The following is a 14,650-nucleotide window of genomic DNA, read 5'->3' as shown; positions in this document are numbered from 1 at the left end:
TTTCTCCAATATCTTAAACAAGCAATCAACCAGTCAACTTTATTTCTTTCACTAAAAATCAACTTAAAAAAGAAATTTTCTTTTATTTATTGTTTATTAACACTCTTGTTGGTCTTAAAGTTACGTTTCTATATTCAACCTTATATGCTAAAGGTAATATTCACGAATTTCACTTTTTATCAAATCACTCAATCAACCAATCAAAAATATCTCTATCTCTCACAATCAATTTCTAACAATTCAGTTATTCAATCAATTCACTTTTTTTTCTCTATACACTAACAATTTTCTCCAATATCTTAAACAAGCAATCAACCAGTCAGTTTTATTTCTTTCACTAAAAATCAACTCAAAAAGAAATTTTCTTCTCTTTATTGTTTATTAACACTCTTGTCAAATCTCGCTTCGTATCTTATTTTCTTGTTTTCACACAATTTCACACAGTTTGAGCAACACAACACAGAAATTGAAGATTCAATTTCAGAAAGACAGAGTAAGATCAAGATTGAATTTCAGTAAGACAGAGTAAGATAATGAAGATTCAGATTGAGTAGATAGAGTAAGATAATGAAGATTCAGATTGAGTAGACAGAGTAAACAGACTTTAGGATCAAGGATAAAGTATCAAGTATAAGGTATAAGATGTAAGGTATAAGATATAAGTAGGTAAGTATGTAAGTAGGTAAGTAGGTAAGTATATTCAGATATATTCAGATAAGTATATTCAGATAAGTATATTCAGATATATTCAGATATTGATATGCTGTGTACCACAATTCGAATTGACTCACACCTAGCTTATAAGTGCTAGGGCTATTGTCGTGAATTGTGTATAAACAGACTTGAGAATTGCTGTGTACCACAATTCGAATTGACTCACACCTAGCTTATAAGTGCTAGGGCTATTGTCGTGAATTGTGTATAAACAGACTTTAGGATGGGATTCTGGATGAAATTTCAAATGAACTTCTGAATGAGTACTGCTTTTCTCAAAAACTCAGATAGCGAGTTCCGAGGGTGAAGATGGAATGGTATGGTATGGTATGTAATGATTTGAATATGATATCTGGAATGGGAATGGGATTCTGGATGAAACTTCAAATGAACTTCTGAATGAGTACTGCTTTTCTCAAAAACTCAAGATCACGAGTTCTGAGGGTGAAGATGGAATGGTATGGTATGTAATGTTTTGAAAAATGAAGATGATTTGACAATACAAACACAAATTGCCTTCCAAAGCAACCAGTACCTGCCAAAAGAACAGAGACAGAAAATTGAATACATAATCAACCTTACATACAGTAACTCAAATGTCTTGGGATCCATAAAATAGCTTTCTGAGAGACTGAGGGGTCATAAAACAATAGGACAAAACAGGTTGGGTTCTGTGTAGACCTTCGACTTTGGCAAGTTTTGACTTATCCAAGTTCAACTTAGGCAAGGTCACATGTACAATATGTATTGCATTAGACTAAAATCAAGACATTTGTGCATGTTTGTACTATGTGTTTAACAACCACCCCCCCCCCTTTTTTTTCATCTTGACCAACTCCTTACATGTTTGATGGGTTCTATTCAAATTTTGGCAACACCCAATGGAAGAGTCTACAATTGATGGGCTTAATATGATGGCTGAGACATGTTTCATTTAATTAGACTGTGTGCAGTCTACTGGTATGCCTCCTTCTTCCCATGAACCACAGTATTGCCGTAGCCCTCAATATAATTATTTGACTTGTCAAGCAGAAAATGTCTATGTAAACATAACCTTGATATATAACACCAAAAACTATTCTTCCTTATTTTTGTACGAAGTGTGAAGATCTTGAAAACACAGGTACTATTGCACATTAAAAATGTAAACAGTGCAATGTAATATAGCCATAAAAAGCATTAACCGTGGTCTAAATCTAAACCACCTTTGTGAATTCCAGCCATTATGGCTAATAGCAGAATACCAAGTAATCCTTTTAGTAAAAATCATTTTGGACAGGATATGAAAGCTACAAGGTTAATTGTCACAATAGTCTAACCACTTTCCCCTATTCGGACAGAGGTATACACAGAATGTGCAATACAGGTTTGACAAATAAGGTTTTTCAATGTGTAAAATGTTTTTTATTCTTTAGTCTTGCAGGTATGCCATAACATTTGACCTAATTTAAACTTTGACCTACATAATTGACCCATGATCTCAACACAACATGGAGGTTTCCAATGAATGACTCATCCAAATTTTGGCCTTAAACAATCCCATGGTTTAAAACTTTTTCACCCAATATGCCAACAGATTTATTTGATCTCATTGTAGGCTTATTTCACAATGTAATCTCATTTTTTTTAAATTGCTGCATGTGCAATCAAAATCATAGTATTTGCTTTGACAATTGTTCATTTTGTGCCTTCCTATAGAATCAGCTCAACTGACCTTAAAGTCAAAACATAAGTAAGATTAAATCAGTGCCACTACATGGCATAACATAATTAATCCTTTTTGAAAAGTTACTACTATGGCCGTATGCTAAACACGATCAACTTAAGTCCCCTAATACTTACTTAAACACCACTACCTCCTTCCAGTAACTCTAACACTCGTACGTCCTACATTGAAAAGAAGAAAAACAAAAGAAAACTAAAAACTAAAAAGTAAGAAATAAATAACTATCACTAAAAGTGATTAATACCAACACTATCACATTGTGGTTTATAATGTTAACTAATTACCCACTATTCACATAACTGTTTTGATCATGTACATCTCAAACTCATCAAATCTATCATGTTTCATTTCCAATGATTTACATACTCCGAAATCGCGTGAAAATTTTGCAGCACGCTTTCATGAGTTTTTTCATTTAAATCTTACGCATCTTTTGACACCAACTTTGCGAAAATCGGGCGTACCACTGCTAAGTCATGTGACCTTTTCTGACCTCATATCAGCCTAAAATTGGAGGATTTATTGATTTTGTGTACAAAACGAATGGGAAACTGTATCTCTCATTTGCTTAGTAAATCAGCCATCATTTCCCAATTCACAATCAATTATCCTCTTTTTTGTCTCAATATTGATCCTGATGGAAAAAACTATAAAAAAACCAAAGAAATAAATAAAAATTGAAAACATTACAATACATAAGAAATTCATAAAATAAAATACATAATAGAAATTGAATCAAATGTTTTGTTAGTGGATGATTGCTTCTAAGCTTAATCAGAAACATTTCATACAAAAATTTGCTCAAAATAATCACTATAAACTGAATTATCAATGAAAATTTTAATAACAAAATCAAATATTTTCAAATAAATTAACAATGCAATCTTGTTCTTTACGTGAATAAGGAGATGCGTGCAAAATTTCGCGATGATCAGACATTCAATGGCCGAGATCTTGGGGGGGGGGGCCCATCATGCCCCCCCCCCCCAGTCCTCAACACCTCCGAAATAGCCCATTCTTTTTAGGGTTAAGATATCGCGATAAAGAGGCCATTAGCTGTAAATTCATAACTTCACATTTTACATACTAGTATATACTACCTATAATTGTACGTCATACAATTAAGTTTTCCAATACAATGAAACCAAGATTACACATTTTAGCTAAACAATTGAGATGTTAGAGCCTATTGCCTGAGGCAGTATCTTTTCAAAAATTATTACTTCTGTAACTACACGCCTATATGATGAAGGAAAAACCTTATTCCTAATGGTATTCTATAGAAATGGTTCCGTGCCTAATAATAAACATATGCATGATTTTCCTTCGACTGAGACATGGTCATTATTCAAAATAGAGGCATGCAGTATTGTCAATGTGGATGGGAAGATAACATCCTAATGGCGATTGTCACATTGATGAGTAGACTATTCTGCTTTTATTAAAACCACTGTTGCTTCAAAGTAGACTTCCCCTTTAACTCAACGTAACAAAAAAAAAACGATATGTGTCAGAGTTCACTTAACAATTTAGCATTAATATTAATTAGATCAGATTTCCTTCAACTTAAAAGAACATATCAATTTCCTTTTTTTTATTAATTGCACAACAAATGTGAAGCAACATTCTTTTAGAATGGACCAAAATCTATAAACCATGAATCTGCATAGCATCCTCCTCCAAGACCAGGGGAAAAGAATTTGCTATAATGAGCTCATGCTTTGGTTGTCTGTACAATTATGCAGTTTGCTGGTCATACATGTAAATTAGTTTAACTACCTATCCTAACTCATGAAAAAGAAACACCTATTGATTTGGATGTCGGTGACCTCTTGCATAAATTATTTTTCTTTATGTTAAATGAGCACAAAACTACTTGGGTCATTTCATCAGGTTGGAACACACTAGGACTTAAAGGTGTGAAATGGCTCTGTATCATCACAGGTATCACTACTTTTGATACAGTTAATAGAAGAAGCACCTTTGGGTGTCCAAGAAATGGACAAAGTTTTAAGACATATGCAGGTGTCTTGTCCAAGATATGATAGAATACACATTCAAGTTTTTCAGACATTTACAGCATGCAGAATGGAACATTTACACATCAAACAGCATATCTGGTAATATTTGGTTTATTTGATGACAAACTAACGTAATTAATCTTTTTGGTGTTGACTTTTATGCCCTCTCATTAGTAAACAAAATCATTTGGACAAATTCATGTTGTAAATGTCAGAATATCTTGAATGTGTGTGAAAGTACGACGTAACATTACGGCGGTGTAATGTTACATCTTCCACTAAGTTTTTGATCATATCTCGGACGACAAACAAGGGTATATTTTGAATATTTGTAAATTTCTTGCACAATTGAAGGTGCTTTTTCTGTAAAATAACTGTATCAAAATAAGTGATACTTCTGATGATACAATGCCATGTCACACCTCTGCATCCCAACCTGATGAAATGACCCACTTACCAATATACCTACACAGGAATAACTTGCTCTCTCCCACCACAAACTTTGCTCCTTGACCACAAATCTTGATGTCAACTGATGTCAGCTGTCTTCAAAAAACAAAACAGAAGACAAACATATGGGTAAAACATCACAAAAAGAAAAATACACAATTTTAATACATATACAGTGCATCTCAAAAAAGAATATACACTTTTGAAAAGGCTGCCAAATAAAAAATATATGGTTTTGGGGGAAAAACTGTGTATGTATGATTCATGCTTGGATGAGCACTGCTCATATTTGTAAAGGGTATGGAAATTAGGGTGCACAGGAATGGGCCTTTTTGTGAGAGAAAAGTCCTTTGGAGCTTACGGAATTGAGGATTATATGAAAAAATTAGGATCAAATGTGATGAGTTTGGGTTTGCCGAGTGAAATTTGTGGTTTATGGGATTGATATTTTATGCATAAGTGAACAGGTATTGCATTTATTATTATAGCATTGTAACTTCCCTGATAGACTCATAGGTGTGTTTGTGGGAGTCAGGATGGGGTGATGATGGTACATGGTGCAGAAGAGGTGAGATGTAACATAATGACATAACATATCTTCTTTTTTGGTTGAGCTCTGATCACTTTACAATTACATGTAAATGTTTAAAATAACATTTTTTGTTGTGTACAGTCTAGAATGCAGTTTCAGCTTCTATCAGAGCCTATGCATAAAAATTATATTTCAACATCTTTTTTATTGTTATTTCTGTAAATCACAAACCTTTTCTTCCATTATGAATAGCGGCCCTCTTCTACTATTATGAATAGCGACCCTCTAATCCGATACTGTATATATTTGAGATTAGTGACTTATACATGGACTAAATCATTTGCAGTAAGATTTCAATACAAAAATGTTGTGTTTTCATTAATTTGATGGTTATAAATTCAAGGTCACTGCCAACAAAAATCTTATGACAGTCATATATCAGTAACACAACATTTTCTCTGGCAAGAATTGCTCCAGGTTAGGTATAGTATAAGTCCAGGACTTAAGTTAGTGATTCGATCAATATTTGGGATTGACTGCAGGGCAATTGTTGCCAGAGCAAATGTCATAAACTTCCAAGTTTTCATAAATGATACAGAATCACCAAAAAAAGCTTGAATTCGGGAAATAATCAAGTATTAATGATGGCTTGCAATATGATATTTTTGGTGTATCGGTAGAAAACGTTTTTCATGATTTCGAAGGTCGTAAGTTGAAGGTCATTGTTAACAGAAATCATTTACTTGTCACAAACCTTCCAAATACTCATTAACAAAACAAATGTGACTGCGTCTCCTATATGACTCCGCCCTTAAAATGAATAATTTCAGAAATTGACCACTATGACCTCGACTTTTGACCTCATTGCTACAAAAAAAATGTCTTCCTATGAAGACCTCATAAGTTTGAAGTTCATATCTCAAGTGAGTCTTGAGATATTGCGATGAGCTCTACACATGGAATTTCATAAGTTGACCTCTGTGACCCTTGACCTTTGACCTAGCTTCTCCAAAATCTAATCAGATCGTCTTCCTATGATGATACATTCTATCCTCAAGTTGGAAGTTTATATCTCAAGTGGTTCTTCAGATATCACGATAACGAACTCAATACATGGAATTTCATAAGGTGACCTCTGTGACCCTTGAACTTTGACCTACCGACTCCAAAATATAATCAGATCGTCTTCCTATGGAAATACATTCTATCCTCAAGTTTAAAGTTCACACCTCGATTGGTTCTTGAGACATCACGATAACGAGCTCAAAACCTGTAATTTCACAAGTTGACCTCTGTGACTCTTGACCTTTGACCTACATTCTCAAAAATCTGATAAGATCATCTTCCTATGGTGATACATACTATCATTATATTTGAAGTACATATCTCAAACTGTTCTTGAGATAATGCGATTACAAGACTAATACCTGTAATTTCGCTAGTTTCGTTGTTTTCGCTGTCCCTCCTTGCTTCTTTCTCATTAACTGTCCAACAGTAAGAGCTCTATTCACCTCTGCCTCCTTGCTTCTGTCTCAGTAACTGTCCAACAGTAACAGCTCTATTCACCTCTTCCTCCTTGCTTGTCTCTCAATAACTGTCCAACAGTAACAACTCTATTTACCTCTGCCTCCTTGCTTCTCTCTAAATAACTGTCCAACAGTAAGAGCTCTATTCACCTCTGCCTCCTTGCTTCTCTCTCAGTAAATGTTCAACAATAAGAGCTCTATTCACCTCTTCCTCCCTGCTTCCCTCTCACTAACTGTCCAACAGTAAGAGCTGAATTTACCTCTGCCTCCTTGCTTCTCTCTCAGTAACTGTCCAACAGTAAGAGTAGATCTATCAAATCTGAAATGGAAAGATTCAAACACCACATTACATCCCAAACTGCAACTTAGACCGAAATCAATAACTTTTGTAAGAACCAACAGTTCAGAAATAATGTTAATATCAATATTTTGTTTAGGTACTTCAATGCATTTTCATTTTAAGCTCTTTTCCTGTTTCAAATTGTACCATTTCTGTAATGACATTATCATGGGTGGTGGCACAACATAAATTTTTAACTGACCAATGTCTAAACCTCATCTACTTTGTGGATGACTTTTCAGTTTAAACAAGGCATTAGCGATGTTGTGTCTCGCCCTGAACTTTGACCTACCGACTCCAAAATATAATCAGATCGTCTTCCTATGGAAATACATTCTATCCTCAAGTTTAAAGTTCACACCTCGATTGGTTCTTGAGACATCATGATAACGAGCTCAATACCTGTAATTTCACAAGTTGACCTCTGTGACTCTTGACCTTTGACCTACATTCTCAAAAATCTGATAAGATCATCTTCCTATGGTGTCACAAATCTGTCAACAAATGTGGTAGTTAGTGTGCACACAAGAATAAAATATGGCTTTTTACCCTATAGAAGACGGAACACTGGGGGCAGCATCAACAAACACTAACGATGTGTAGATTGTACTGAGACACTAAACCCCCCCCCCCCCTTTGGTATTTTTAAGTGTGTAAACCCCCCCCCCCCCCCAAAAAAAAACACCCCCCTTTGGATATTTTTTTTTTTTTTTTAAATTATTAAAAAAAAATATATATATACAGGTGTATATATATTCTTATGGCTGACCTAAAAAAGGTGACCTTACCACCCCCCCCCCCCCTCCAACGGAGCAAAATGTCAAATTTTCATATTTTGAGACCACAAAAGAAAGAAAAAAAAGTATCCTCTTTTGGTGTTGACGGAGAGGTCACGCTAATCGTGGGGCTCATTGATTAAATTGCGTCCACATGGGATAATGATAGACTGCGGACCCCCCGCTGCTCGTGAATTGAGCGTAGATGATTAAGATTTCAACCTAATTCTTAAGTTTAGCAAGTGTCAACCCAACTAATGTGTCAACACGTTGCTTGTTGACCATGACGGAATGTACAACTGCCATAAATTGCAATTTGAATTGTCAATGTGTAAATCGGGCTTTGCGCATTGCTCGTTGACAATGGCGGAATGTACAACTGCCATAAATTACAGTTTCAATTGTCAATGTGTAAATGGGGCTTTACGCATTGCTCGTTGACAATGGCGGAATGTAAAACTGCCATAAATAGCCGTTTCAATTGTCAATGTGTAAATGGGGCTTTAGGCATTAACACCGTATTCAATCCCCAGTGATCCGTCACTCATCCGCAGTAAAGCTGTTGTCAAAAGTTAACCAAACTGAAACCGACCGTCTAAAGTCAAAACCAGTTTTCAATTTGAAACCATTTTTAGGTTTTAGCCCTAGATCAAGCAGAAATAATGTTGAATACTTTAAAAACATGGGTAAAACTTATCAAGACCAACATCAAATTGATGAAAATCATTATTGTTCAATCACATTTTCAAAGGAAATGAATGAAATTAGGCTGATAGTACTACAAAACCCTTGTACCACTAAAGAAAATAAACACTTTGGTGTTTAATCCAAGCAAATTGATACATATCAGATTAAAATGATGTCTCACAATTCGGTATAGGTTAACCGAAAACCAAACGGATTCGGAGGGAGGATAACCGTTTTTGGAATAACTGGAATACTACAGCCCTAATCCGGAGTGATCCGTGCATACTGCCGGGAACTGCTTCAAAAATTAAACATGTTGAAATTGTTGTGGCGGTCATGGTAATTTCAAATGGACCGTGTTCATTTGCATTCACATTTCACAACCCTGTTGACCGTTTATTTTTTTTGGCAGTTCCCCGCGGTCTTCACATATCACTGCAAATAATTTACGATGACTGGAGATTGAATATGGTGTTAACACCTACCTCCCGCAAACCCTCGCGATGTAAACAGAATAGCAACACAAAGGTGGCAGAAATGCAGTTTACCCTGGCACAGATTCCACCTGTCGTCAAAACAAAATAAAACACTACACGTAAAACATAACCAAAAAATATACAAAAGTGATAAAACCAATTTAGATTCCATCACAAATTTAAATTTGGTAACAACTAATTTGCATACTTTGATGTCACTCAAACATTTCATAATACAGTGCAACCTCATTATAACAATTCAGTATGTCATACATATCAACCATCACAGCCCCATTGCATAAAACTATGATATCTTTACAATTAATGCTATCTCTGCAAACTATGGTAAATACCAATGATTTCTTGATTTTGATAAGCTATCGAGCAATGTTACTATGGTAATTACTAATGGTTCTTTCCCTATAAATAACCAGAACCCGAGTCCCAAATTACACTAAAATATATCTAGAGACATCAAATTCCCTATTTTCAGCGTCGTCTGCTAGCACTGGCAGCGCCCATATTCATGAGCTTCGCAATGACTTGTGAGTAATTGTGACGTTTTCTAGGATTACTCCAAACTGTGAGAATTACACAATGGCGTATATAACGCATGCAAAGCATTGCAGCATTGGGTTTCATAGTAAACAAAATGGTGTATTGTCAGGCATAAACTTGGCTGCTCTAATCGAAGCAAATCGCGTTGCAAAAGGACGAAGAAAACAACTCTCTGTAGGGGAACGAATGGAGAGGAAAATCTACCTTTGTTCAACATTTTGATAAGTTGTTCAAGTTTGTGTGTTGTAATAATAAGGGGACATACTTGGCAAGTATTATCAATTTTCACTTTATTAATTGTTTATTAACTTACACGGATCAATTTTACACCAGCTGCAGCTAGCTGTCTGATCGCCACAACACAAAAATTGCAGGGTCCCGTTTAGGACGCTCCCGCTTCACGGGAGCGTTCCGGGGCTATCCTGGACCCTATGTGTGCTCATGACCAGGATTTCAGTTTCCTTACTGATTTATGCTAAAGCCTAACACACTGATATTCCTTTTGCAGTCAATCAACGAATCAAGGCTGAGTGTGTGGTTATCACCGAATGGAATAACACCAAACAACTAGAGTCAACACCAGCTCTCCATGTTGAGGTTTGTATGAATGCATGCAATAGTTGTATAGCTGATAATGCAATGTCAGATTGATCTTTACTCATGAGGAAATAGTAATTGGAATACGTCTCAAAACTAAGGTAGGCCTATTTATTTATTTCAATCACTTTCTTAATTTACAATGAGTGGCTTTCAAGCTTTCTCTCATTATGTTTTGACCCTCCATGCCATGGCATGCTAACATGGCTCGATTGCGGCTTGCATGCAATTACCATACCTGGCCGGCCTGTAGTACTGTGTCGGTGTGTGCGACTAATTCAAGGCTAGCCGGTGATGATGAATGTACTTTCGCGCGAAGTTTTGAACTTGTTGTCCGGGCAATGACCATGATGACACGCCCATTCCCTCGGGCCTGTCTAATTCTCAACGTAATTTTTGGGACCATCAAATTGATTGTTTCAAGGCTCTTACGTACGGTCAGGCGTAGAAGGAATCTCATAGGAACTAGCTGGATATCTCCTATTTTATGGAACTTCTGGAGTCAGCAGATGGGTGAGTTTTCTTAGTGAAAGAAAATGCTTTCTTTTAATGTTTGTTTTATTTATAAACAAATCAGTAATTAAAAAGTTAGATTTGGGCATTGGCCTCCCTACTATTGTTTGTATGTGCGCACAACTGTTTTAAATGCGATCCGTACGTATTGTGAGTGGCTGGTCGGTCTAATTATTAGTAGGAACTCCCCACTTACATGTACAGCAGTTCCCTGTACAAGGTCAATTCAATGAATGACCTTGTATTAGTGTAAGTGCCACGTAGATGTGTATTATGAGAGGACTATACTAGGAACGAATTAATTCATAGACAGATCTCTCAGTCTAATCTACGTGCAGACACTCATCCAATAGATCTACAATTTACGCCCAAAGGCAAAGCAATGGGTGTTTTGACTAGCACTAACACTAATTATAAAATTGCTGTTATTTTATGCATCGTGATTGGTCAATACGCGTCACGTGGCATTTAAGAATTTTAGTGCAACGCGCACCAGCGTGCGATGACTTTTTTTTTGCCGTTTTTGCACACTTGTGGAGCTCTCAACATTTTGTGATTTAATGTTAGATCTACAATTTCTTCAGCTTTGACTGTAATTGTTAGCTGTGGAGCTGTCGATTACATTTACAGTTGTGTTCACAAAGACTCCCGTACTCATCCCAGCCATCAAAGTAGATCTAAAACATTGTTAAAACTTTAATACCAAAAAGTCCATGGGCGTGGGCCTTGACTTTCTGGTAAGTATTCAACCGACGTGGGTATTCACCGACGTATTAGGTCTAGATCTATATTCAATTTTCTAGATCTAAGTTAGACTGTCGTTTGTTTTGATTGTGTTGCAATTTTATAAAACTGATAACACACTTGCCCTGTTGTGCGATCAAATGTAAATGCAGTGATCGCTCGACATCTTCAGATGGTGCTCACTGCAAACTCTCCGCAAAGCCAAGCGTCTCGTGTGCAGTGCGGCACCTATCTAAAGATATCTCGAGGTGCACCACATACCATGATACAGAACCATCTGTATGTCAGGTTGTGTTAAAAATGGCTGCATGCTGCCCTCTTGGTTGCTGAGAAAATATCTCAAGAATAATTAGCGAAACCACGTATAAACCTACCTCAAAATAAAGAAGGGTAATCTAGGGTATTATTGCATTAGATCTATAATTCTTTAATTAGATATTTTAAATCTTGTTTAGTGGAATTTTCAGACCCTTTTTTGGAACATGCCTCCTTGGGCTTGGGAGATACAATCCAATCTTGGTGCATGCACTTTCCATTAGTAGGAAATCACCACTGTACAGCAGTTCCCTGTACTAGGGTGTCTGAACGATATTCAATTTTCAATTTGGGATCGTTTTTCACCATTTTTGTTGGATATTTGAATAAAAAATGTAATCAGAATAATACATTTCAAATTTCAAGACTCACCGATGTTTCTATCAAAAGATACAGCACCTCAAAAACTCTGCAATATTCATAGCATTTTGGTCAGAATGGACAAAAAAGTAGTTCACGCCGAGTTATCATTTTTTGCTCAACAGCTGCATTCCAATGCATTAGGCTATATACTCTAGGGTCTAGATCTATGCAAAAAGTGGGGGAAGGGTATTTTCAAACTTAAATCCTAGTACGTGATCCCTTGGGGCTAGCAAAAAAAAAGAACACTAACATACTGACATATTCCTTACGACTTGAACTAATTATCCCTCGGGGCTGCATATCTCAAAAGTTGGAAATCTCCCGAGTTGCCATGGAAACAGATTTAAATCGCTGTTTTGACCAAGATATTTTTAGAATGCTGAGATGCAGCCCCTTTGGAAATATGGGGATTCACCTGCTCTTTCATATGACACCTCATTTATTGAGTATCACCTTCACTTCAGGATCACAACAGATTAAGCCAGGTTTGAATCTAAATTTATTTTTAAAAACTTGACCAATTTTGCAATGCACATAGACTCTATAGGGATGTGTGCAATGTCAATGGGAAGAGTTTTAACACACAAAACTTGGTGCGCGATCAGACACCCTACCTGTACAAGGTAAATTCAATGAATTGATTGACCTTGTATTATATTGGCGGTGCACTGCATTCACTATCATGCACGCTTTGCCGTGATTTCGAGTTACATACAGAATAACGTGTCGCTGCACACCATGATTGATATTGCATTGAATGCCGCATAAAAATGAGAGGGAAATCTCGGATAATCAACTAACCTGTTAATATGTTACACGATGTCTAGATGATCTAATATCAAGATATTGTCGAAGTCAAAGAGAAACGTACGTTGCATGTTCGAAGTGTCGAAGCGACGTTGCTTAATAATATTAAATGCAATTCACGGTATCCTCAAAAACACAAAAAATAATTGAAAAAAGTGATTTTTTTTTTGTGCAATACTACCTGTATATTGTAACTAAACTCTAAAAATATTGATTTTTATTTTTTTATTTTGACAACGACATCATGGTCTAAATTTGCAATTAAAAGGAGGCATATCATTTTTCACATTATGATGATATGGTACATACTACCGATAATTAGGTGGTCCTTCGATTTATGGGGTCATTCAAACCAATTAATTGCCCTTTATATAATGTTTCTATTCTAGTGATCTCCATTCCCAAAGTCAACTCAGTAGACCTACACTGCAAAAACCAGGGTGTTAAATTTATCACAACGCGTGTTAAATCTAAGACCGGTCCAGAATCTACATATAATATGCATCTACACCCACTGATTTTCAATTAACATCATTCTTTGGTGTTAATTAAAATGCATCACTTAATTAAACTGCTGGGTGTATCTTAACACCATATGGTGGTGTTAATTTGACACTTTGCATGGTGTTAATTCAACACTAGTGGGTGTGGATGCATATAGATGCTAGGCTAGTGTTAAATAACACCATTTTTTGCTGTTAAAAAATATTTAGTATCGATAATATAATTTAATATCGATACCAATCTAACATGCACTGCAAGCTTAACACCAGCTCAGTGTTGCATATTTAACACCAGCATTTTTGCAGTGTCCATAACACAAGAGGGCGCACTGCCTAAACCATACCATTTATCCGCAGTGAAATTTCATGCGAATAATCCATAATAGAATCATCAAATCAAACCTCATATAGCTCAGTATACCCTGTTAATTTATCTCATATATCCATCATCATGATCTTTATGATCATCATTATCATCATTAGCGATTATCACAATCATCATCATGATCATAACAATCATACTGATAATCATCCTTATGATGACCGTCATCATTAACGACATCATCATAATCAACATCTACATCATCATCTACATCATCATCATTGACACAGAGTCTACACCATCATAATCATCATCATTATCGACATCTACATCATCATCGACATCATCACAATCATCATTATCGACATCTACATCCTTATCATAATCAACATCATAATCATCATCATAATCATCATCATAATCATCATCATAATCATCATCATTATCGACATCTACATCATCACCATCATTATCGTCATTAAACACCAAAGTGGACTCAGGCCGCCTTGTAAATTACGTGCTGTGAAAAAAAAAAATCATATTTTTCACATATACGTCAGTTTTGCTTTTGTAAGCCAGCCCAAGACCACTTTAGTGTTTCACATACCAATTCCAGGACCAAGGCTGGTGTCAAATGTTTTCACTCAATCTAGGTTTCATGGTTTTATACGTTATCTAGA

At 35.9% G+C, this 14,650-nt stretch overlaps 2 long non-coding RNA genes across 3 annotated transcripts; both read right to left on the bottom strand.

Annotated features, from left to right (window-relative positions):
• Positions 1-328: 328 nt before the first annotated feature.
• LOC115920934 lies at positions 329-3,081 on the bottom strand. The gene is made up of 2 exons (XR_004062620.1): positions 2,557-3,081; positions 329-1,249 (listed from the first exon to the last, which is right to left on the bottom strand). It is a non-coding gene; the product is annotated as an uncharacterized LOC115920934 (long non-coding RNA).
• Positions 3,082-4,903: 1,822 nt separating this feature from the next.
• On the bottom strand, positions 4,904-13,246 carry LOC115920933. Of its 2 annotated transcripts, XR_004062618.1 has the most exons (4): positions 13,140-13,246; positions 9,258-9,337; positions 6,871-7,288; positions 4,904-5,007 (listed from the first exon to the last, which is right to left on the bottom strand). It is a non-coding gene; the product is annotated as an uncharacterized LOC115920933 (long non-coding RNA). The 2 variants fall into 2 exon arrangements; XR_004062619.1 differs by lacking the exon at positions 9,258-9,337 and having other exon boundaries at positions 4,905-5,007; positions 13,140-13,234.
• Positions 13,247-14,650: the final 1,404 nt, after the last annotated feature.

The sequence above is a fragment of the Strongylocentrotus purpuratus genome, unplaced genomic scaffold, assembly GCF_000002235.5.
Source record: "Strongylocentrotus purpuratus isolate Spur 01 unplaced genomic scaffold, Spur_5.0 spur5_scaffold_1, whole genome shotgun sequence".
Lineage (NCBI taxonomy): Eukaryota > Metazoa > Echinodermata > Echinoidea > Camarodonta > Strongylocentrotidae > Strongylocentrotus > Strongylocentrotus purpuratus.
Note: the sequence above shows the minus strand (reverse complement) of the source record. Positions and strands in the feature narration are given on the sequence as shown.